Source organism: Meleagris gallopavo, chromosome 9 (genome assembly GCF_000146605.3).
Source record: "Meleagris gallopavo isolate NT-WF06-2002-E0010 breed Aviagen turkey brand Nicholas breeding stock chromosome 9, Turkey_5.1, whole genome shotgun sequence".
Classification (NCBI taxonomy): Eukaryota; Metazoa; Chordata; class Aves; order Galliformes; family Phasianidae; genus Meleagris; species Meleagris gallopavo.
The window spans coordinates 13,460,519-13,485,530 of record NC_015019.2 but is presented as its reverse complement, the minus strand read 5'-3'; the positions used below and the strand labels follow the sequence as shown (position 1 = coordinate 13,485,530).

The window sequence follows — 25,012 nt, the reverse complement described above, 5'->3', positions numbered from 1 at the left end:
GAAGGGGTGGAGCCTGGCTGCACCTCTCCTAGACCCATTTAAGAGCTGACTGCCAGTGGGGAAGGATCTTTTCTGGAGATCACTCCATTGGGGTCTATTTTGTGAGTCCAGGATAGAGGGAGTGTCTTCCTTTTCCTACTCCAATATAATAATTACATCAGCTAAGCTCCTGGATTTACTATACTATCTGTATATCCATTGATTGTACACTATAACATCTGTATATTCTTTGATTGTACAATGACACACTGTAATTTCTGCAGCTCTTAGAAAATGAGGGCTCTGTTAATTTTAATTTATCTTGAATTTCAGTAGTGAACAGATTTATAACTTTTTCATGCTGCAGCAGAATTGCGAAGTCACAGATTGAAGCAGTGATTGAGCACCTGGTGAGAAAGCAGGGCCAATCCAGAGGAGCTCAGGTGCATGCAATGTACCTCAGTGATTGGAAGGGGTGGAGACAGGGCCCACCCCTCCCCAGACCTCATTTAAGGGCTGGCAATGGAGCTGAGGGTATTTTGCTGCCTATCCAAGGCTTTCTAAAGGTGAGCAGCTTCTTTTCTTTATTTTGGTGCTAATGGCTGTTGGGTTTAAGCAAATCCTTACTTGTTATAGTCTAGGACCTTGCTGCTTTGCTTCATTACTGTACTTTCCACTGTGTTAATTATACCCAGGCTTGGTTGTCTTACTGCTTAAAGGCTGAACAGGAGTTTGGATCACAGTTGTTTAATAATCAGTGGCAAAGCTACTAACAGAGGAATTTGGAATGTGCATATATATATATACATACATATATATACATACGTATATACACATAAAAGTATTTTTAAATTAGTATCCAGAAACTGGTCTAGAAATCACACATTCCTTAAGAACAGGACATCTGTGATCCAATCAGAAAATACAGGATTTGGCAAAATGTGAGTGAGTTAAAATGATGTAATAAATAGAAATACAAATACTGTGATTGAGCTTCAGCCCTGGGTACTTAAGTACTTAACCTTAATAAGTATTTAGTGAACAGGGATATCTCAGGAGAGAGTTTGCTAGAAGCAGTAACAAATGTTAGTACTAGCAGTCATCAAATGCAGCTGCTTCAGACCAGCTGGGACAGCAGTGGTGCAACCAACCTCAAAGTACAAAGGGTTCTGGTGCTTTCCTTTGCTGGGGAAGCACCAAGAAAACAGAGCAACCATACAGAAATGAGCAGCTCTCCCAGGAGAGGCTGAGTGTGTGAGCATTGCCAGAGCAATGGTGGGAGACTTAAACTGTGGTAACCTGGAACTAATGGTCAGTCACTGAGCACAGCTGCTTTGGAGGCAGCTAGGCCAGAACTACAGTGACTGATCTCAAGGTAGAAGGGATTTTTGTTTGGGTGTGTTTGTTTCTGTTTTTTTCCTGTGATTCGATTAACAAAGCTCACACTCTGCTTTGATAGGTGTAGGTAGGTGCAGGTAGGAAATCACAGGCAGCAGCAAAGTGACTCTAATGTCACCTCAAGTCTGTTTCAGAAGGGAACTCAGTCAAGCCTGGCCAGGTTATGTCATAAAAATTTCTTGGATTGCGTGGGCTTTGTTGTGATTTGTTTATTTACTTATTAGAGCTTTTACATACTTTTGCTAAGAGTGTTTATTATTTAATTCTATGAACTGGTATAAATCATACTGGCAGAAGATATGCTATGGTTGAAAGTGGCATCAATTGTGTTTCTTTAATTGCTATCACTCTTCAGATTAATTCATGGCTGTCAAGAGAAACTTGTACTTCTAGGAAAGTTGGAAACCTGAATCATCCTGGCTGTGAAGGCTAGGCCTTGCTCTGTGTAACTCTTGCTGGAAGTGGCTGAGCTGATTTGAATACATTTGGTTTTAAATGCATTCTCTCATTCTGCTACAGCTTATATATCAAGCTGCATGTCATGCAGACGGCTGACCATCTTCCTTAGCTTTATCAGTGACTTCAGTTGTGGAAACAAAGGAACAGGAAGCTTTTTTGCTAATAACACTGGTTCAGTACACGTGTCCACTGATGTGTACTCATGTCATAAGTTCCTATGGGCAACCTGTTTGACATATATATTAGGCTTGCATTTTGTAGGACTCTTCTGTTGAGGGATATGTGGCTGTATATATGCCAAATTCCAGTCAAGACAGTCATTTTGGTGGAAGTGACAGTCTCAAATTCTTACTAAGCTGTCACACTAGCATATGGCTGGCAGCCTCTCAGGAGACAGCTCTTCTATAGATTGTAATCCTTGCTCTGTGGTGACTTTAAGAGTACAGTGCTCCCAGAAGGTTACCTTGTGAGCCAAATAGAGAGGGAAGTAAGAGATGCTAGAGGACAACACAGAGAATTTACAGAAGAGAAGGGAGATGAGTAAAATGCCTTTCCTTATACATGTATCATGGACATAGACAAGGGATCAGAAGTGGAATCATAGACTCATAGAATTGCTCAAGTTAGAAAAGACCTTCAAGATCATCAACTCCAACCACGGCCTAACCATAATACTCTAACAACCCACTGCTAAATCATGTCCCTGAGCACTGCATCCAAATGGCTTCAAAGACATCTCCAGGGATGGTGACTCAACCACCTCCCTGGGGAGCCTAATCTAGTGCTTAACAACCCTTTCTGTGAAGGAGTTTTTCCTGATATCCAACCTAAACCTCTCCTGGTGCCATTTCCCTTTGTCCTGTCATCAATCACCAGTTGAGAAGAGACTAACCCTGCTCTCACTAAAATTAACTTTCAAGGAATTTAAAGAGAGAAATAAGGTCTCCCCTCAGCCGCCTCTTCCCCAGACTAAAAACAGCCCCAGTTCCCTCAGTTTCTCCTCATAGGGCATTTTCTCCAAGCCCTTCACAGGCCTTGTTGCACTTCTTTGGACCTGCTCCAGCACCTCCATGTCTATTCTGTATTAAGGTGCCCAAAACTGAACACAGTACTCGAGGTGGGGCCTCACCAGTGCCAAGTACAGAGGCAGGATGACTTCCCTAGTCCTGCTCACCACAGCATTCCTGATACAAGCCAGGATGCCATTGGTCTTGGCCACCTGGGCATACTGCTGCCTCATATCCAGTTGACTGCCCATCAGTACACCAAGGTCCCTTTCCATCAGGCAGCTTTCCAGTCACTCCTCCCTGAGCCTGTAGGGCTGCCTGGGGCTGTTGTGATCAAAATGCAGGAATCAATACCTGGCCCTATTGAGACTCATACAGTTTACCTTGGCCCCCTCAATCTTTCCAGCCCTTTCTGAAGACAGGCATCACATTTGCCAGTCTCCTGTCCACCAGGACTGCCAAAGGATGATGGAAAGTGGCTTGGCAACCACATCTGCCAACTCCCTCAGCTCTCTGAGGTGCAATCCATCTGGCCCCTTGGACCTGTGAGTGTCCAACTTTCAGAGCAGATCCAAGACCATCTAATCACGGATCATGCAGGGCTTATTCTGTTCCCCATCCCTATCTTCCAGTGCAAGGGGCTGTGTGCCCAGGGAGCAACTAGTCTTACTATTAAAGACTGAGGCAACAAAGGCATTAAGTACCTCAGTCTTATCCTGGTGCTGTGAACACTTAAATTTAGCCGAATCTTGTGTGTCATCTTCATAGGCTTTATGAAGGTAAATTGAAGATGACTTGAGTTTTCTGTATGAATTTTGGCCTGAAAGGCTAGAATCCTTGGTATTCCAAGGACTAGAGAAGTAATGCCATGTGTGACATATGCATTTCTCTTTCTAATATGTAGGTAAAGAGATGTGGAAGACCTTGTGCACATATAAATATTAAAATTATGCTACCTATATTACCATTTTTTTTTTTACCGAAGTTCCCATCCCAAGTTGCCATGAACTATATTGTGCTAACATCAGTAAGAAAAACAGCCATGTGAAATGTGATCATGTTACTCCTAGGTCTGAAGCTGTAGTTTGTCATGGGGTGGACTCCATGACTAACCTAGAAAATGTGTTTGAGGCAAAAGGGTTGTAAAAACAAAAATTGCAGAGCAGGGAGGATGCACCAAGGGAATGGTTTGAGAATTGTGTGGTTGCGAATCGTGCTGTTTGGTTATAAGAATCACCACAAAGACTAGAAATACATTAACCAAAACAAAGTTATCTAACATAATAGGATTTCTTTCCAGTCCTCTTTACTTAGGTGTCCTACTTGAGAAATAGTCAGAAAAGATTTTTGGGCTATACAGAGTTCAGAGAACTATTTGAGAAATCTTTAAATAAAGGTGGAATATCTTCCTGCTTCTGAACAAGAATTACCAGATGAGCTTTGTAAGTTGCATAGTGGAAGAATATGATTTATACATTGCTAAATTACATTACTTTTAATTTTGAAAGTCCATTGCCAGTATCTGAATTCCTGATATTATCTAGGTGGCTAGCGTTTGAACTTATGTACAGACAGCTAGGGCTGAGCTGGTGGTTCAGGGGGAGAAGAAAAATGCCTGTATTTAAACCCAATAGATGAAAACAGATTGTTCATCAGGAAAATGAACTGTTTCCTGAATCCTGTCGATTACTGGTTGCAGTATGTGGTTTGATTGCAATTAGTGCCTTAATGCAGACTTTCAAGTCTTAAAGGCCCCATGAGGGCAATGCAGGAAGCCTATTCTATCTACTGCATATGAAATAAGGGGTACGAACTGTTGTTTTCTTACACCGACAAATTCAAAGGCCCAAGGAAATAACAATAGCCACTCATGGTAACTATCCTTTGCATTTCTTTCGCATGAAAGTTAAATTAAAGGTTTAGAGTTTGTTTGTTCTTGGTTTTGTTCACAACCAGAATTAATTTGTTATGAAGCTTTCAGTGTTTCTGTTTTAAAACATTTCACGTCTTCTGGAAAGATAGTTACTTGTTTATATAGCATTTACTCTTAGTGTCTTTGTAATCATCAATATTTGAGGTAATTATTATAATCATAGAATCACAGAATCATTTAAGTTGGAAGGGGTCTTTAATAACCATCTAGTCCAACTCCTTTGCAATGAGCAGGGACACCTACAGCTACATCATGTGCTCAGAGCTTGTCTAGCCTAGTCGTGAATGTCTTCAAGGGCAGGGCACCCACCACCTCTCCAGGCAACCTGTGCCAATGCCTCAGTGTGATTAATGTAAAAACAATCAAACAAAACCTTCTTCCTTACATCCAATCTAAATCTCTGTTCTTTTAGTTTGAAACCATTTCCCCTTGTCCTATCACAACAGACCCTGCTGTCACTCAGTTTTCTGTTCACTATCAATACGTTAGTTTGTAATTTTGTTATTCCAGTTTTTACTTTCAATTTGCTAGGTAAAGCCAAGGTGGCCTGTTGAAAAGCTCTTCTGTAAAAGAAGGGCATAAGCTCCATGACACTTGCAGAGAACTGTAAATAAGTTACTTCTGAAAAATTAGGCAACTTTGCTTACTAAGTTGCCTTCTGGAAACTTAGGAAAGGAGGTATGTTAGAATGGGTATGCCCAAAATCATAGGAATCCTACTTCTCAGTAGGAAGGGAAAAAATTATAGAAGATTTGCTTTATTTTTGAAGGAAACAGGTGCAGTTGAGAAGGTTTTTGAATAATTGATATTGGGATTAAAGCCTTGCTTTCAGGGTGTGCTTGCAGTAAGTCTCGATTTGAATCATCTTAATTTGTGATATGTTGTCTTGCATCATACAGCAAACTATATTTGTTCAAAATCTTATGAAACAGTAATTATAGTAAGTAAAGGCAATTGGCAATGATTGAAATGCTAATAATACATTGCATTTCAAACATTTGTTTAAAGTGACCTCAGCCTGTTGTTTTACTGCTAGGAAAAAACCTCTCTCAAATTAAATTTGTCTACCACTGAGATGTCCTTATAGTATGCACTAGCCAGATTAGAACTAATTGCTAATAATTCATTCACCAGAAGGTTTGCTATTATCAGCTTTGTTTATGTGAAGTGCAGGTTGAAAAATAGTTCTGTTTCTTGCAAACAGCTGTGCAAATTTAATCTGCTTTTATTGGATGTTATCATATCCTAGAAATGATGTGTTATTGCCTTCATAGTGGGGGGGAAGCAAATATAATACAGTATTCCAAGAACATTTTGAATGTTAGTAGGCAGAATATATTTATATTTGCTAAGCCTATAACACAATCTTTCTGTTCTGGCTACGAATGAACACTTGCCATAAGAATTTGTGCTGGGAAAGGAATGAAGCTTCTGAAGGTGGTATGCATACACTGTATTTAGATGTAAGCATGTATACAAGTGTTACCTCCATTTTTCACTTCTGCATTACACCATCTTGTGTCCCAGTGCTCTTTGCTGCTCTGATTGAGGATGACAAGAACTCAGGGGTAGGTTCTGTAGGAAAACATCTACATCCACTGCCTCTCTACACTTGTGTTAAATGATGTAAAATTGCATCGTTTAGCTCCTCTGATGATGTGCTCTCTGACATTTCCAAGAGATTGAATTATACAGTTTCTGCTAGAGCTATTCCTTTCAGCTACTTTTTCTATAATGGCATTTTTTGTAATGTACTTCACTGATTCTCAGTTGCATTTGTTCAAAAGTATGGAGGCCTTATTTTAAGATAAGTGACATTTTTACTTAAAGTTTCAGAAGAGGGGAAAAAAATATGAAAACACCTTCATAAAGTTCAGGCTACTTCATGGCATTTAGACAGAAATCCTTTCTTTTCCAGCTGTACTGTCTTCCTCAGTTCTAGGGAACTTTCAATATGCTGCTCATGGGCAACAGACAAGATGAAGAGAATGCAATTAGTTCTTCACCTCCTGTAGTTTAACTATCTGATGAATATTGTTCCTAAACTTCAAATATACAGATATCAGTACCTCTGACATACAAATGCATCTGAAGTTCTTATTTATGAGCTTGCACATAGCTGCCTGTGTTCCAGTGGTACAGAAGAATGTAGTTTTATTTTGTAGTGACCTTGCTCTGATTCTAAAGCACTGAAAATGCAGTGCAATTTTTGTATTTCAGTCACTGCAAAAGAACCTTAAAATCCAAATAGCTTATTTCAGTATTCTGCTTGGAAACATTTGCTATGTTTCTTATTTGGCACGTTTTTACTGATCTTCCCCATCTACTCATGACAATTAAATACAAAATATTAGATCACGTTCTTCTAGGCAATGGGATGTGTTTTTTTTTTATATATTAAAACTCTAGTTACACTGCCTTTTTTTTTTTTAAGTTAAAAATCTAGAGGTAATAGCCTTTCTTCCTCCAGAGGTAGCTTTTTTGGTTATTTGTTTTCCTTTTTTTCCCCCCTGTTGTTCTACAGAGGTAACTTGTTAGGATTCAGTGCAGACTCTTCAAAATCAATGCTGATGATAGCGGGCTTTGGATTGAGGTCTCAGGGCTGGAAGAATGCATTCCTTCTTGGGTTTGAATTTTCCTTAAAAGGAAGGAGGACTATCCCAGATGCTCGTAGGTGAGCTGTTCTCAACACACAAAGAAGTTTACCATCGGTATGAGAAGAACAAATGCAGTATGGGAACCTCCACATCTTCCTTCCTTTTTTTTTGCTCTGTTGGGACAGGTGTGGTGGGGTAGATGCAGGATCCCCAGTTCCCTCCCCTGCAGAAATTGCCTGTTGGCAATTCTCAAGCAGCATGTGTCTGCTCTGTGCTGCCCACGCGGTGCAGGTAAGGTAGGTCTGGCACCTGCCTGAGCAGAGAGCTGGGACCCCTCCCTGCAGGTGCTGTGGGAAAGGCTGCAGGAGGGCAGGCGTCTGCCTGCTGCTCAATGTCCTTCATTCTCAGGTGCTGTCAGGGTCTGTCTGGCCCAAAACAGTGCTGCGTGTCTGTGTCTAAGCAAACTTTGCTGCATAATTTCTGCTTGACTGGAAAGATAAAAATAATCCCTGGCATAAATCAACTTCATTCTGCCTCAGGTTATAATTTAAATACCTTCTCCTGGGTGTTCTTCCCTCTTTGTAAAAGCAGCAAGTTCACTTTCTGGCCTTCACACTCTACCTGTAGAAAATAGTTAATGAGGGGCTCTGCCACTGAGGGTAGAGATGTCACTGCAGGAGGATACTGCAGCAGCAACCAGAACATGGTGACAGGAGATAGACAGGCCTGGCAAGTATCTTGAGTATTTCCTTTCCTAAGATTGTAGGGCCAAATTGTTTCCAAGAAAGGTGTAGCAGGACCTTTCCTAAGGAAAGTAAGGGAGATAATAATGAACCGCTGCTTGTCTCCATTCAGAAACCCACTTGAAGATGCATGGGGTTACAGATGTGAATATTGTCCATGGGTATCCCCTCTACACATGGTGGGCTTTTATTCTTCTTGTTTGGCATATTTTAAAGAATAGTCAATAGGTTTGGGCTAAAATCTTCATCAGAAAGTTGACGCTATGGGTGGTGAAAAACTACTACTAAGCTTGTGTGATCAAAACAGCTAATAAGGGTTTGTGATGTGAAGAGGCAAAAATGAGCAAAAAGAGATGGGAAGGGTGTGCTGTCAGTGTGGCTTTACAGATGGAGAAGGGGCCAAGCCTTGATTCTCCAAAGCATGGAGGCAGAATCTGATTTTTAGCATTTCTAAATGTGTACATTTGAACATATTCTGTTTGATCCTGGCAATGCTTTGTGCCTACGCACTTCTAATTTTAACTGTTCTCTTTTTTTTTTACTATAAAAGAGGGGGGCTTTTATAGGCTCTCTTCACAGTGCTTTACTTAACTACAGTGCAGCATCCGCATTCTCAGCACAACAGCAGATTTTCAGTTCGTGCATAGGTATGTGTTTTGTTGTTGTTTTCCTTTGCCAACTGAACATGCAGCTGTTCAGCATGCATCTAGCACCGAGAGAAACAAGAAGCAGATTTACCTACATTGACTGGTTGTACGTTTTCCAGTACAGAATAACAGGGTTATTACGTGGCTCCAAAGTAGAAGCCTCAGCCTAGAGGTGATATTTCACTGGCACTGGACTGAGAACACAGATGTAATCAATTGTAAAATTGGCAGGACTATTTCTGGATGTCTGTTATTCAGTATTCATATCAAAACCCTTGTCCAGCAAAAGCAGAGCACGGGGGTGACACCTTCCCATAGGACAACCTTTAAGGCAAGTTTTAACAGTCAAGAAGGGAATAATTAAAAACAGTACATTGGTGCTGCTTGGCTTTGTCCGATGTCTTGGTGGTAGTTTGAATTTAGTGATGGGGTTCTGAGGGGTTTAATCGTCATGTATGCCTCGACGCGCTCTAGTGGCAGAAACTCGCAGTGCCGCGTAGGCAGTGGAGCTCAGGCTATTCGCTTTCTTCTGTGTGAAGCAATAGTTACAGCGGATGAAAATAGAGTTGGTAGCTATTGAATACGACCTAGCAGTTCCCAAAACTACCGTTCAAGCTGTGTATTTTTATAACTCGTATTTCTTTATACGTTTTCAAATATAAAGTGTTGATTCAGGGATTTCACCTGCCTCGTTTGGTCAGTGTTGGAGAACACACCCACACCTAACCAGCCATTGAAGTATGGGTGCAGCATGTATGTGATGTATCAAAGTCAGTGAGCAGCAATTATCCACCAGTCCTTGGCACTTTTCCTGTAATGGTAAAGGATACAGAGCCTGGGCAACCTCATCCTTTAACCAACCATCATTAAATGGTAAATCAATAACTGCATCAAAAAATGTATTTATAGCTAAGCCCTAAACCTAGTGGTTTTGCTTATCACATTAATCATAAATAATTCACTGTTTCTTCTACTCAGAAGACATAATGGGCCATTTATATGCCTCAGTTGTTTTCATTTTTCCCCTTCACAGAGCTGCTCTGTGGCAAAATCCCTCACGTAATATGGTAAAGTACTGAAATATATGCTTTATCATCACTGCAATTATAAAAATAGCCCTAACTATGAATAAGTATTTTTTCCAGGATCAGGAGCTGCTGCAGTACTCTTATTTTGGCTGTGGGCTATTACTGACCCTCTAGCTTTGCTGCTGTTCCAGTTTGTGTTGCAGCAGGGTGAAGTATCTTCTTGTTTTTCATTGCAGGTTATATGTTATGCTTTGCTCAACCACTGAGCAACTTCCAAGTCTTGCTTTCTGGTTATCAGGATATCAAAGAGCAATGTAGATGGGACTGCCTCTTGCCGCTCTGCCTCTGAGGCTTTTTAATTTCATTTTTTTTTAAATAACTTTTTATATGGGCAAGTTGCTTCAATGGCATTCTATCTAAAGTTCTGTCCAAATGAAATAGTTTTGTGAAAAAAATGCTCTTTTCTGAGCTCCTAAGAGCTGCTTGCTTTGGATTTAAGAGTAGTTTTCAAGCTAGTGTAACTCTTTCCTAATTACTGGAAAGTCACTAGCCCAAAATTACAACTACACTGAACAGGCAGATGTCCTATTGAAGTCAATGGGAATATTGCCACTGAATTCAACCTTGGTTATTTTTGCATTTTTATTTGAACTGTCTTTTAAAATAGCATTTTCAGGCACAATATATAACATCTCTGGTTATGCCATATAATTCTGTAATTATTAGGGATCAGATCAGCAGTAGAGTTCTTATTCCTTGTCCTGTTGCCAAGTTCCACAAGGACACAAGCTGTGAGTTAGACTGAAGCTCTGAATTCTCTTTCCTTATGGATGGGCAGACAAGGCGCATTCAATTCCAGGCATCTGTTGTGCATTCATACATATCTACATGCTGCCCTATTGGGGTAATACACTGTTTTTTCTCATTGCACTTTAGTGACATAACTAGAAATGGAATGGCATTTACCATTCCCTGAGATCTGTGCTGTCTAGAGAACCATGCTCCAGGATGACATAACTGAGAGGGCCTGAATTTGAAGAACAATTCACTGCCCAGTAATTGAAGGCAGTGCCATTCAATATAAACTCTGTGTACCCTGTAAGTATTGCTTTACATTGCTGTCTGTTCCTTTGGACTGGAATAATGCAAATAAAGAGGAAGCCAAGTCATGGGAAAAAAAATGAGATAACGATGGCTGAATAAGAATACAGAGAATACCACCTTGACAAAGTTCAGTTGTTGCACCCATTGAAGCAGTAGTTAGCCTAATGCCTGGGCCTTATAGAGCTGCTGCATGGAGATCATCTCCTGGCCTTTACTAATGCAATAATCACTGCTGAACTGATCGACTTTTGATGCTCCATCTTTCTATTTTAAACTAATGTCAGATGAGTGTATATTTTTGCATCTACTTCAGGCTGACATTAAAAATTAACGAACATCTGAGTATTGCGTGTCAATGTCTTAAAATGAGGGCATTCTTTAAAGGGAAGGGGCCTTTTTCTGAGACAGAAAGGACCATAATCAGAGCAGAGGAGTCACAATGTGGAATAATTTCAGTGGAGAACAAGAAAATACGTAACTAAGCTTATAGCTCAACTCAACTGCTATTTTATGATCTCAACTGCACTGAGGGTTTACGTCCTCTGCAGTGAAGTGGATATGATTGTCCTGCACTCAGAAACAGATCAGATTCCAAAATAATACAACTCTTTTTCACTACCAGATTAATAACCGACAGATTCTTCCTTTTGGTACAAATTTCACTAACCATGTTATCTATTATTTCTTCTCAAGCTGAGAAATGAAGCTTTCTTCTTTTTCCTTGGTAAAGAAGATGGTAAAGAACTTATTTAAAAGCATCAACAGAAAGATATTTGAGACTGAGAATCCAAGCTTTCTATGGCTATGGTTCCTTTCTTTTACTTCAAGTTACTAATCTTAGGATGCTTATTTTGGAAGTCTTAAATAATTCCTCCTCCTACTTAAACAGTTCAGTTGCCTTCTTGAAAAAGACAAGTCTGTGTTAAAATTCAGGAGATGCATTATAAAAAATACACAGGGGTTACGAGGGAAGCCAGTGTATTGTAACCTAAAAACTGTGAAATGCCTCATTTATATTCTCACAATTCTGTAAAGTCACTAGATAGACAAACACATTATGCAGATAGCGAACTGGAGACAGAGGTTATGTGATGCCCGAGGCCATTCAATGAGTCAAAGCTGAGCCAGGGTGAAGTTCCCATTTTAGTGTGTCTATTAATAATACCAGCACAGACAAACTGCATGAAAGAACTAAATTTAAGGCTTCTGTGAGGTCAGCCTGTTCTGCAGAGCTGAAATATTATTTGTTTATATCTAACTCTAAAGTGGTTAACTTATTAGATATGAATGTGACTAGATCACTGTCATATCTGAAAGATTTCACATACATAATAGTAATAATCTGAGGCATTTGTCCTCTGCAGAGAAAAGTATTTCATTTGAATCTTCTTTTTTTTTGCTTGCAGATTTTGAGGACAGCTGAATACTGTCTGGCATCAAGAAAGACAGTCACATCATGAAAAGTTCAGGGGTAAGTGTGAGACAGTGTTAGTGAGAGCAGAACTTTACCTACATTTGTTTTTTCTTTTTAAAAGTAGTGTTTACATTTATTAAAGCATTGCTTTGTTCAGATATTACATTGAGTTTGTACACTTCTGCTTCAGATAAATCTGGTGGCTTTCATCTCTAATAGATAATAGAGGAGGTGATATTACATAGTGAGAAATAAGAATTGGGTTCTGCGTGTGTCCTTCATAATATTGGTGATTTGTCTTACTGGCTTTGGCTTGAACTTTCAGGAATGAATTCCACTTTCAGGTGCCTTTCATAATGATTCTCCATATGATTTCTTTCCTGATCATCACACGTAGTGAAGCCAAAGTCACTCAAGAATCTGTAAGATTAGAGATATATCCAGTGGTGCTGACTGAAGAAGGGTAGGCAGATATGAAGGAAAAATTAAGGAGTCTATTGCGGCTGTGCTTAACTGGAGCCAGTGTTTAGAAAGGTGAAAGATGGCACTGTAACAATCCATCCTGCAGACTGCAAAGCACTGTCACTGAATTCACGAGCCTTTAATGACAATGGTCTGTCTTCCCAAATAGTTTTAAGCAATATTCTTTTTAAATGACTTAACTAAGTCTTTATACAGGTAACACTTAAGTATTTATCTTACCTATTTCAACATTTTTTTTTATTTCACAGTAATAAATTATTTTAAATGCCAGAGATCTAATCACATCATCCAGTGGATTTATCTTTTCCATCTAGTTAAAATAAAAGCTCAGTAACTGCAGATGAACTGTTTCTTGTCACTGTTGTTTTATGTAGCCTTGGACATGCCATCTTTAAATGTATCTCTTTGATATATTGTACTCACTATTGCTGCTGTGGGAGCTCTGCCTTAAAATCTCAAGATAATATAAACACTTCAATATTGTGAAACTTGCAGTGACTGATTCCAATTTTAGGGATGGAATTTCGGTCATTAATCTTGCAAGGATATCTTGCAAAATCTAATTTATAAAGGGCAGCCATCCATTTCTAAAGGCTAACTGCAAAATAAAAGCTACTTAGAGCATTTTCTTGTTGGTATCGTAGTTTGTGGAAAAGACCTCTGAAGTACAGATGTCTAACCTACCATAGTCTGCATGGCAGTTGTAGTACCTACATAGCAGCTGAGTTCTGATATTCTGGTGTGGTTTTGACAGAAAAGCTCTGTGCTTTGGTATCAAGAAGCGAATCACCCCAGATCTATACTATATTCTCTTTCATCCACATGGCATTAAATATAATTTTGTTTTGGGGAAAAATGAAAATACATGCCTCATGCTTTGTCTTCTCCCTCCAAAGTGAGGCAGCCTCATGAACTAGTGGGTCTGTTTGGGTGTGGAAAAATCATAGAATCATTAAGGTTGGAAAAGTCTTCTAAGATCATCTAGTCCAATGCCCTACCTACCACCTGTGCTGCCCACTGAATCATGTACCACATCTACATGTTTCTTGAAAACCTCCAGGCATAGTGACTCTACCACCTCCCTGGGAAGCCTGTGCCAATGCATCAATACTCTTTCCATGAATAAATTTTTCCTAATATTCAACCTGAACCTCTCCTGGTGCAACTTCGGGCTGTTCCCTCTAGTCCTACCCCTCACCTTGTCACAACCTGCTTTCAGATACTTGTAGAGACTTATGCAGTCTCCCCTCATGGTCTTCAGACTAAATCCCAGCTCCTTCAGCCACTCCTCACAAGACTTGTGCTCCAGACCCCCCACCAGCTTTGTTGCCTTTCTCTGAACGTGTTTCAGGGTCACAATGTCTTTCTTGTAGTGAGGGGCCTGAAACTGAGCACAGTACTCGAGATGTGGCCTCACCAGAGCTGTGGACAGAGGGACAATCACCTCTTTGCGCCTCCTGGCAACTATTCCTGATACAAGCCAGGATGCTATTGGCCTTTTTGGCCACCTGAACACACTGCTGGCTCATATTCAGCTGAGTGTTGACCAGCACCCCCAGGTCCTTTTCTTCTGCACAGTCTTCCAGCTGCAGACAGCTTCCCTAGGAGAATGCTGTGGCAGATGTTAAAGCCTTTGTTGAAGACTAGGTACTAGACTAGACCTAAACTGTGCAGCCTCATAACATATTTCCCACATTCTTCAGAATGTCAATGAAAAACAAGTCTGTTCCCTTCATTCCTCCCTAACTCGAAGTGCTGGTTTCATCTGTATGCCTGAAAAAGGCTGAAATACAGGTGCTACAAAAAAAGCAATGTACTGAAGTAAATTATGTAGTGATTAATTGATCATGCCCTATCTTAAAAAAAAAGATGGAGTGTATTCATGCTCTCATTTTATTGCTCTAGTATATTCTCCTAATTCTAGCTGTTATGGTTGACTTATGTCTTTCTTCTTGGGCTAGCATTGTTGTACCTATTGAATGATTAACACACCTGCTGGCATTTTTGTGAATAGCACTTCTAGCTCCGGTTCCTTGTTAGGATACGTTTTCATCTTTCTGGAGCGTGAGTGATCAGAACAATAGAATATTCTTAGTTAGGATTCACCAATACTTAAAGGATATCACCAGTCTGTTCTGTCTCTAATGTAAACGCACTGTTTGTTGTTGCAGAGCCTCTCTCTATGAGATTATCTAAATTAAAACCTAGTCCTTGGCGAATTCTTGTGCCATTCACTCTTTGCTGATGTTTCCTCTTTCAATTCAGTCCCTCAACTGCATCTAGTAAAATTATCCTGGTGCAAAGTAACAGTCAAGAAATGAGACACTTCCTTCAGTTTTAATGATGGGCTCGGCCATCTCAGTTGGTCACTGCAGCATAGAAATTTATTTTATGTCAGTGAACTGACAGAATGCTGAGGCTTGTAGGCACTTGGAGGCTATTTAGAGAGTAATGCAGGATCAGTTAAACCTTTTTTTAACTGTTTTTTAAGCTAAAAATGGAAACAATAAAATGACAAGAAAACATTAGGTGTAGAGAATGTAAGAAATTACCATGGCTGTGCTTATGTACAGTAACTGATTTTGTAGCAACTGTAGTGTGTATCTGAGGATGTCATTAAACCTGGAGAGACTAAATCCTGTGATTATTCAAGCTTTACATTCACATTCTGCCTTCAGAACAAGTTCTACTGTAAATCAGCATCTGTTCCGCTTTAGCCACTGCCCTTCCCGATAGCCGTCAGCTCTTTGCATATACTTGTCTCTAGGCAAAGGCCATCAAGTATGAGTTATAGAATGCCTGGCATCATTGCTGCTGCTGAATTATAAATTAGTGCGTTTATAGAGTCCGTTAATCTTTAGAGTCTTGTGTGTAGCTCATTTAAAGTATACGCACACGCATACAATGCATCATGGAGAGCTGCTGTCATCTTCCCTTAGAGCTGCATTTCTCGTGAACCCAGCAGTCACACAAGTTATCTGGTGTTCTAAGGGTGGGAGACGTCCTCTCAGTAGGAGAGAGTGTGGGTAAGGAGAGGTGCGAGGTGTGACCTGCACCAATGCATGCTGCCCGCACAGCCTGAACTGCGGTGGTGGAAGAGCAGGAGGTGATTTCTACCTGTTCTTTGACAGTCTTTCCTCTGGTCCTGCCAGGGGGGTTGCATCCATGATTCTGGGGACACGGCCAGTACACTGGAAGTATGGTCCCTGCCATGCACCACTTCTGTTCATAGCAGAGGGAGGTGCTATTCGTGGTCTTAGCTTGAACACTTTGTATGAAAGGGCTATGCAAGATCCAGTGGGAAGCCAAAATGAATGTATTAGCTCAGTGTGAGTGTTTCTTCAATTTGGAATATCTGGACAATTGTTTATCCCTGTGATTTATGCTCTTTATTGAATTAGAGAACTCTTATATGTAGGAGTGTGTTTAAAAATAAGTTAATACATCCTAGAAGACATCTATTTCTTCATTATCCAGATTATTCTCTTTCCAACATTCATTGTCTTTCTAATAATATAGATTTTTTTGCAGTGGCATAATTTAGAATGACATTTTCTAAAGTGAGCCCAAACATGTGACACATGAATAGTCTATCTGTAGAAGTATATGATTATAATGAGCTTTATGTTGCTGAATTCCTAAACATCAAATTCTGCCCAGACTTGTCCTGTCAGTAGAGCTTCATTTCATTTCGTTTCTGCTTGTGCTGAACATAACTTTTTAGGAGAGAAATAAGGGATCTAGATTTACATGCATGCCCTGTAGCCTGTCTGATGACATAGCAATTCCTCTGTTAACAGTAAACAATCAAATGCTTTCCTAAGTTTGGGCAAAAACACATCTGACCATAATCACTGTTTTCTGCCTGCACCCTGTGAAACGCATAGTCTCAAGATTTCCTGCAAGCTGAGTGCTAGCATTTGGGATTGAGTGCAAAATGGAACTGAGGACTAAAGGACTGATTCATCCATCTCATTAGGCTGATTTAGTACCATGACTTCAGTGGAAATGAGGCTGAGGTTTGCCAGTGGGAGGGGAGAGCCAGGCTCAGAGACCAGTCTGCTTTTCAGGGGGAACATAGTGTCTTAGAAACTGTCTACCAAAATTGATGAGGTGCTTTCTGAAGCACAAATATAATCTCCAGAGCTTGATTCTAAACTTACTAATAGCAACTGAAGTTTTCCTTTTAGCTTCTAGTGCTCTATATTCTGCATGACTGCTGAGTTGTTTGGTTTTTTTTTTGTTCGTTTGCTTTGTTTTTGTTTTTAATTCTTCAGGTATCAACATGTAACTTTTTCAATGCTGAAAAATAAGCCTTAAATAGGATTCCAGTGTCTGAACCTTTGTTGGTGAACATAAGATCTCCAATCCATTTGTGCACTTACAGCATTTCCCCCATCCCTCCAATCAGTTTTCTAAATCCCTTGAGAAATGTGCAGGCTAGGAAATGAACAAAAAAAATCTCCCTTATTGAAAGGCAAAAGGTGAGGATTGAAAAACCTCCCAAAATACCGCTTCAAAGGCTGTGCCAACTTTTGCTTTTTCTATAAACGATAATGCCTAAGCATTTTTATAGGAAAAGTAATGGGGCTGTGTTTGTCCATTATGCTCCTTTCTGTTCTGGCAGAAGATGCAGACAGCCTTTGATTGCTTGTATCAGAAGGCCCCTTCTCCTCCTCGTGCAAAGTCAGGCTTTCTAAAACCTCTCAATAGGACAGCATGCACTGAGTTGCAGTCAAATATTTGGATAATGTGTATTAAGCCCTCAGGAGGATTCTCATTTCGCAGTCATCACATTGCTAATCCTGATGAGATAAAACAATTCCGGTTTTCTAAAGAGCCTCAAGTACAGTAAAGGATCAAAAGAATCCCTTTCCCAGTTTCTGTCACCAGAAATTCCTAGAATTTGGTTTGTATACTCATTAGAAATGAACTGTGTTCATCTTCCTGCAGCAGTAAAATATTTCTACAAGTATTTCAATAAACAGCACATCCTGTAAAACTAGTATCTTGCCATTCCTGCACAGCTCACTTCATGCGTTTCTGTGAGTCTATACAGAAAGAACTGCACAATAAAACCTATTCATTTTCAGTACAACTCTGCTATGTTGGTTTTATAGTGTATTTGTCTTTGTGATGTTAGCACTGCTATGTGGCAGTGTTAAGGTATTATAGTTCTGCTATAAGATATATGTATAATATATAGTCCTGCATGCAGGACAAGAAAGATCTATATATACCTGTAAATCAGCAATAGCAGGTCTTTTTAAAAATGCTTCCATCTACAGTACATAAAGCAAGTCCCTGATTTGCATTATTTGCAGATCTAAATAATGAGACTAGCAATATATCTACAATAGGGAAGATCAGGCAATAGAAACATCCACAATTTCATTCAGGATTAAAAATTACAAATCTCTAAAAGATGCTAAAATATAAGGAAAAAGAACAACTCTGGAACCGATCAAAATCAGTGTCAGTCATTGATTTCTAGAACACACAAAGAGACGGTGAGTATAAACGTGTTACTTACAAGTGCTGAGGATTTTAGGGAATGAAAATGGAGACCAGGAGCTGGAGACTGCCTGCCATGCCAGCAGTGTTGATTTGGAAGCGATGGACACAAATAAACGTTCAGCAAAGCTTAAAAAACTGCAATGCAAGGCTAGCCAAAAGTGTCCATGTCCTTACCGTGCTGTGGCTGGCAGGCAATCCGTGTCTGGGAGCCTTCGGTCCCTCTAATCAGGCTCCGGGGATTTTGTTTGCAAGAGAGATTGTCCTTTAAGTGATCAGTGCAGGAAAACAGAGAAATAAAGAGAAATGAGCAAATTGTACAAGGCAAATAGCTGCAGGTCTTTAGCATGCTCCCTGCGTTTTCCTAAGCTGCATCTGCAGTAGAGAAAATATCCCAAAAATAGCTCAGGCTGCCAATGACTTGCTGAAACCTGAGAAAGAATTGCTGAATTTAAAGATCTGGGTTGCTGTGGGTGTGTGATTAAAGTGAGAAATCGCTGGCAGGAAGAACCTACGATGAAACCACATGCTTAAGGAGTAACTTGTGAGTTCGGGAGTTCGCTGGTGTCAGAACAAGAGCTGACCTCCGACTTCCCCCTCCTCCAGCCAATTCCAGTTAACCCTTAAGAGTTCGGTGTGGAGGAAAGTTCTGCTGTAGGAGATGGGAGAAGAAATAGAGCCGAAAAGCTGTTTTCAGCTGCAATGTCTGTGATGTGGCAACAGTATTTTATAGCAGTGTTTTACTTCATACGTTTAAAAGCAGTCAGACAAGCTGATATTTTGCAGAGATCTTGGAAACTGCACACTTCTGATTTCTGGAAACCTCGGTCTGGTGTGGGCTATACACTGAATATCCCTCTGAAGCCATTTGTAGTCCCACAGAGTGAAAAGGATTTCAGGTAAAGTGTTACAGAAGAAAGGATAACATAACATTTTCAGTGTTTGCAGGAAAATTCTCACTTACGGGCAGCATTTCATAAATCACCTGAGCATTTGGCACAGCCTTGGCAGAGGCACTGTAATTTCTGTGCTGTACCCAGAAGAAGTTACAGTCACTTATCTGGCCTGTAATTGTCCACGATGGGTTCTTTGTGCTTACCCAGATCACTGGGGTGTGGCATGCTTTAGCCCCACTCTTCAGCTTGTCTCCTGGCACTTTTTGATGTTAATTCCCTGATTTAGAAGAGAACAAGAAGCAATTGGCACAAAGCTGGGAACGCTGGCTTGATGCCAGATGAGTTTCCCAAACAGTGCCAAAAGTAATCCTCAGTAACCTATTTAGGACAGCATTACCGCTGCCAGAGCAAGGACTATGAGCTAGCCCCTGGTTTTCTTTGTACTGACACTGAAAAGGGAAACAGCTTTCAGTACTGTATCTGGGTTAGGTTCAGCCACATGGGACTGGGTTATGAGAAACTGCTGCTTGAAAAACAATTGTGCATCTCAGAAAAAAGCTCAATATTGCCCTTACTTCAGAGTGTGCTTTTGTTTTAACATGACATTTTCAAATCATGCCAAGAAATAATGGCATCCTAAGGAGAACAACATGTTTAATATGCTTCAACTGCAGTGACGTGAGATCACTTAATGGTTCCGATAGGACTCTCCATTTTAAGTGATGAAGCTATACTTCTTTAGGAATATCTGCACCTTTCATCTTGCAAATGCTTGTGTTTAATGTATGCTAGCTGCTGTACTTTCAAACTCACAGTGAAGTTCTCTGCAACTAAGGAGTTAGGTCTCTGTCCTATGAAAATAAATAGGCGTTTGAAGTGCCCATGTACAAGGGCAGCTAAGAACGCATAGCTACGACCTTCCCTTTTGCAGGTGATTTAGACAAAAAGGTGCTACATCAGACCTTTTGGTCAGTCTGTAGTTCTAGCTGTTCTGACATGTTCTAGAAGCTGGAAGAGCAGACAATCCCTGAAGCAGGCTGGTCATTCTCTTTGTGCTCTGTCTGAAGTAATTCTGCTGATCAAACGTAAATGCAGAGCATTAGGAATTATGGCCTAAATAGTTATGACTCTCATGCTGCAGCATTCACTCTTAGACAAATGGCATTAAGTGCTCACACTCAGCTACTGTTGGTATAAACTACCTCATAAATTTTATGGTGAGCTCAAGAAGCCTGATTACTAGTCTCCTAAAAACTCCTAATGCAAATCCATTCTTGTCTTCGAAGCAGCAGGATGATACAAAGGACTTTATGGGTACCTTTTCAGTAAGTTAATAAAACCTAAAGCCAATAATAATGACAGCTAGTAGGTAATTCATCAGAGCTTGTACACTGCTAGCAATACATCAGCATAAGACTATCATTAGAGGCCGGTATCTGTGTGTTACCAGATGAACTCTGCATTAAAAAATGAGATTTTATTTTCCACAAATGAGGCCATTAATTCAAATACTCTTTTTGTCTTTCCTTGTTGTGATGAGGCTGCTAATGCAACACAACAAAGCTATGCTTTGTCTCAAACAACTGGAAACTTGGGATTCTGAACCATTCTCTCTCTTGAATTTCATTAGTACTGAGAGTCTAGAACAGAAATTATGAGATAATGCTTATTTTGTTATTTTTAATTTTAAATATAGGGCAAAAATGAAAAGAAAGGAGCTTGACAGATTTCTGATCAGAGAACAGATGGGCAGTTTGGCATGGAAACAAAGATGTTAGCATACATTCATCATTCTCATAGTGAAATACATGCTTATGGTGCCTATCCAATGGATGTATGGATCAAGTAGATCTTTTTCCGCTACAAGAGGTGCTTTATATCATTATACTATAAAGTATCTAACACACTTTTGAAAGCTAAATGGTCAAATGCTCTTGCTCCTCTTTTTGTCATCTCTGTCATTTCTTCAGCATCACACAACTTGTGGATTTCAGCAGCCATTGGTGGTTGAGTGTTCTTGACTCTGGGTACTGGCTGATGTGGAGAAACAAAGTCCTGGTTCTGCCACGGCAATAGGCTGGCAGACCAGCACAGCTGTGAATGAAAACTCTGCTACAGAAACTTGCTGAGCAGATAAACTGAGAAATGTGGGTGAATGCTGTGAACGCTTCACTGGGGCAGGATGTGACCATCTAGATTTTCCTGTAGCCAGTCTATTGTTCAGAGTACTCTTAGATCATGAATTTCACGGTTATTTCTGGTGCACATAACTCACCAAAGTAGAAAAATTTCCAGTGGATTGACAGATAATTGTTTTTATGACAATGCTAGAGTAGATGCAAAAATGACTTTTTTTGGACTGTGACCATGATTTGGGGGCAGAGGGGGGAAAGCCTCAAATGCCAGTCCTGGCGAAATCAGTGGGAAAAGTGCAGTATCTTGCTCTGCACTATGAGAATTTTAAAGGTGAACACACATCATTACTTAGAGGGAAAAAAAATGAACTTTTGGTTGAATTCCAGTGATTCTGTAAGTAGGCTTTACTATTAATGTAGATAATTTTTACCTTCTGATATGTTCTCAAAGGCATCGGTAGTGTCCAGGGCCTACCATACCAATGCATGTTATTGCCTTGAAGGGTATGTCTAGCTGAATTGTTTCGACAGAAGAGGTTGCATTTGGTAGTGTATGGCACCCTGAGGTCAATGGATTTTATTACCACAAACGTCTTTTCTTTGATTCAGCACAACAATCTGTACTAGCACTGTTTATCAAGGCAGTGTACAAAAGATGTGCGAAGTATCGAAGTATTGTGACAGAACCCTGACAAGTAAGGCCCTTTCCTGTACCATCGAACAAAATGGTGTGGATTCACTACCCCATATTTCTCCCATTTAGCTAAAGCTAATTGGACGCAGACATTTTCTGTTATCTGCCAGAAGCTTTACACATTTCCTCTTATTTCTTCTCTTCTTTTTGCATTTTTATCCTACTGTCTGAGACATTTCCTCTGTGTTTACAACCCACTTGTAGTCCCCATCTCTCCTGCCAAGCACACTATTCTTCTATCTCATCCCACTCTGCTCTATTTCAGCCCCATTCTGTTGTACCACATTTTGGTTTCCTTGGTTGGTTGGAAACTACTATTGGGACAGGTAAGTCTACTGCTCTGTAACTACAGGTAAGGTGCTGGTTTTGTTAAACCTCCTTGTGAAATTAATTTTCATCAGAGGACTGATTGGTAGATTTTGTGAAATCCCTGTAAAGATTCTGTCATAATCAGAGAAAAAGAAAATTAGAAAACTCCAACTGCAGGAAAGCTACAACCCTTCTCTCCCTCCAGGCACCATGTTGCTCAACAGTCATCACTGCAAATCTCCACAACTGCTTTTGGCATCATTGCAAAAATTCTGATTCTGTTATGCTTTGAGTGATTAATGACGAGTTCCAGAGATGTTCTTTGGTGATTCTCATGAGGCGTAAAGGAATCAATTGCCTCAGCAATGTCTGGAAGCAGAGTATGTCAGGGATACAGTTTGCTTCCCTGAGTTTATAATTAAACATCTTATTGCATTCATTGCTGTAAAGTACTAAATATGTCCTGCATCTGTTTGGCCTGAGCACTGCAAGTTTGCCTTAGCAAACTGACAGAGTTTAGTAAGAAATTGGTCTTAACAACCACCAAAACTACAGGTTTTCTTATGTTATGAAGAATACAATTTAGCCTGACTATATATGTTCAGTTTTTTATATGCAGTAGTATAAATCAGAATACTCCAAAGCAACTAACTCCTGGATACTAATAATTCGTCACTAAAAGTTTTATTTTGAATGCTAGGGAAATGAGCATGGAAAATGGCCCTGATTCTGCTCCACTGTAAAGCTATGTCAGAATAATTCTAACATTTGTACTAAATCTTTCTCAGTGTCAACCTTACAGATCAGTACAATTGAGTAGATAATTAATATATCCTTTCTTGAGATTTACACTGGTGAAAAGGAGAGACATTTTCTCTTGTAGTTTTGGTCATCTCAGTTTCTAAATGCATGGGCTTCTGTGAAAAGAGTTTGGGCTTTTTAATTAGACTTGATTTGACTTTGAAATTAAAAATCAGGAAAGGTTCCACTTAAAGTGGAAACTTGCAGCCTGGAGCCCAGTGGTGTTATTCTGGCTGATGTTCTATCTGATATGACTGTGGGGAAAAATTGCTGCATTGCCATTCTCTCCTTGTCTGTGAGAGAATGTCATATGTATCTATGTATCTACAGTATGATGATTCTGTTCCAATGTTTCTTAGAGGATTCTTTTGCTTAAACATACTTTTGTATCTCTATTTTTCCATTCTGGGGAAGTATGCATAACAAGATATTATCACAGCAGTTCTTTGAGTTAGGGTAGCAATTTCATCATGAAGAAGAAATGGAGGAGAGAAGTCAAACGTCTTTTGAAGAGCTGTACTGGCAGAATACATCAGGACCTGACAACCAAGCCTGTGTTTCTTCTCAGCGCATAGCTTGTTTCTGGTCCATTTTGAAACTGGGGACATTTGGAAGTATCCAAAACCAATTTTCACTGTGTACCATCACACCCAAACTTCTGTTCATCTCAGAGACTTGTTGCTACCTTTGCTCTCCCTCAGAGACCAATGCTCTGTGCCTGATTTCTCCACAGATGTGACATTTTTATCAGCTCATGGTATTTTTCCTGTGAGTAAAGAAGTGAAGCATTTTCTGTGGCTATGTAGTCTTGATGTTTTGTTTTTCCTGGTTTAACAGTATTATGTACAGGAAAGCCTGCATTCTTTGATGAGACAGGAAAAAGTTTAAGAATGAATGTGAAGATAAGTTTGCATTGCACTGGCTTCTGTTAAGACTATCTTTAACCATTATTTTGATAAATAGTAATTTGTAATAAAAAGGTCCCATTGCCTTTCTTCAGGCTTCCTGTTTCTACCTGCATATATCCTATCTTCTGATTTACAGACGATTTTGAGGCAGCTGAAGCAGCAGTCTGGCTGCTTCCTGGCCAATGGTTCCTACATTCCTGTCCTAATAGCGTGCCACTTCCAACGCTACTTTATCTGATGTGTCAATGGGCCAGGTTTTCATAAAATTATACTTTTCCTTCAACACTTTAATCCCCTGGTCCTTTCTCGAGAAAAATTCTTAAGACTACAGAATGTATTGTGCCTGAGGCTTGTAGAGTGAGACCCAAGATTTAACTGTTTGGCAATTCTTGGTTATAACACACTGAGAAATTATTCACTATGAATCTCACGTGGATCTAATTATGACCTGTCAGCAAACTAGGTGCGAACAAGGAGCTGAGCATTTTAAAATGCATTGTTATTCATTTTAATCAAGGAAAACAATTTGATGGCATTTTAAGAATGTCCCAGGAGTTAAAAAAGAGAGGCCTAAAAGTAATGTTTAAAAGCAGTTCCACAAAATCAGCTTCAAAGAGTGAGGTATGGGATTCCTGTGTTGTGGTTAATGGAAAAGAATATTTCTGTAGACAAACAGAGGTGGAGGATTTGTACATTGTACATTGTAACATTTTTCTGCTATGGCACCATGGTTTTTGGTAGTGTTCCTTATAGAGTCATAGAATCACAAAGTTGGAAAGGATCTACAAGATCATCTAGTCCAAATGTCCTCCTATCACCATTACTATCACTAAGCTACTAAAATATATCTCATAACACATCATCTGGATGCCTCTTGAACACCACCAGGGACAGTGACTCCACTACAGCCCATTCCAGTGCCTCACCACTCTTTGAGAGAAAAAGATTTTCCTTCTATCTAAT

General features: G+C 39.9%; 1 long non-coding RNA gene across 1 annotated transcript; it reads left to right on the top strand.

Moving 5' to 3' along the window:
• Nucleotides 1–347: 347 nt before the first annotated feature.
• On the top strand, nucleotides 348–24,304 carry LOC104912202. Its single transcript, XR_794469.3, has 4 exons — nucleotides 348–545; nucleotides 12,302–12,366; nucleotides 22,297–22,357; nucleotides 22,546–24,304. It is a non-coding gene; the product is annotated as an uncharacterized LOC104912202 (long non-coding RNA).
• The last annotated feature ends 708 nt before the right edge of the window (nucleotides 24,305–25,012 follow it).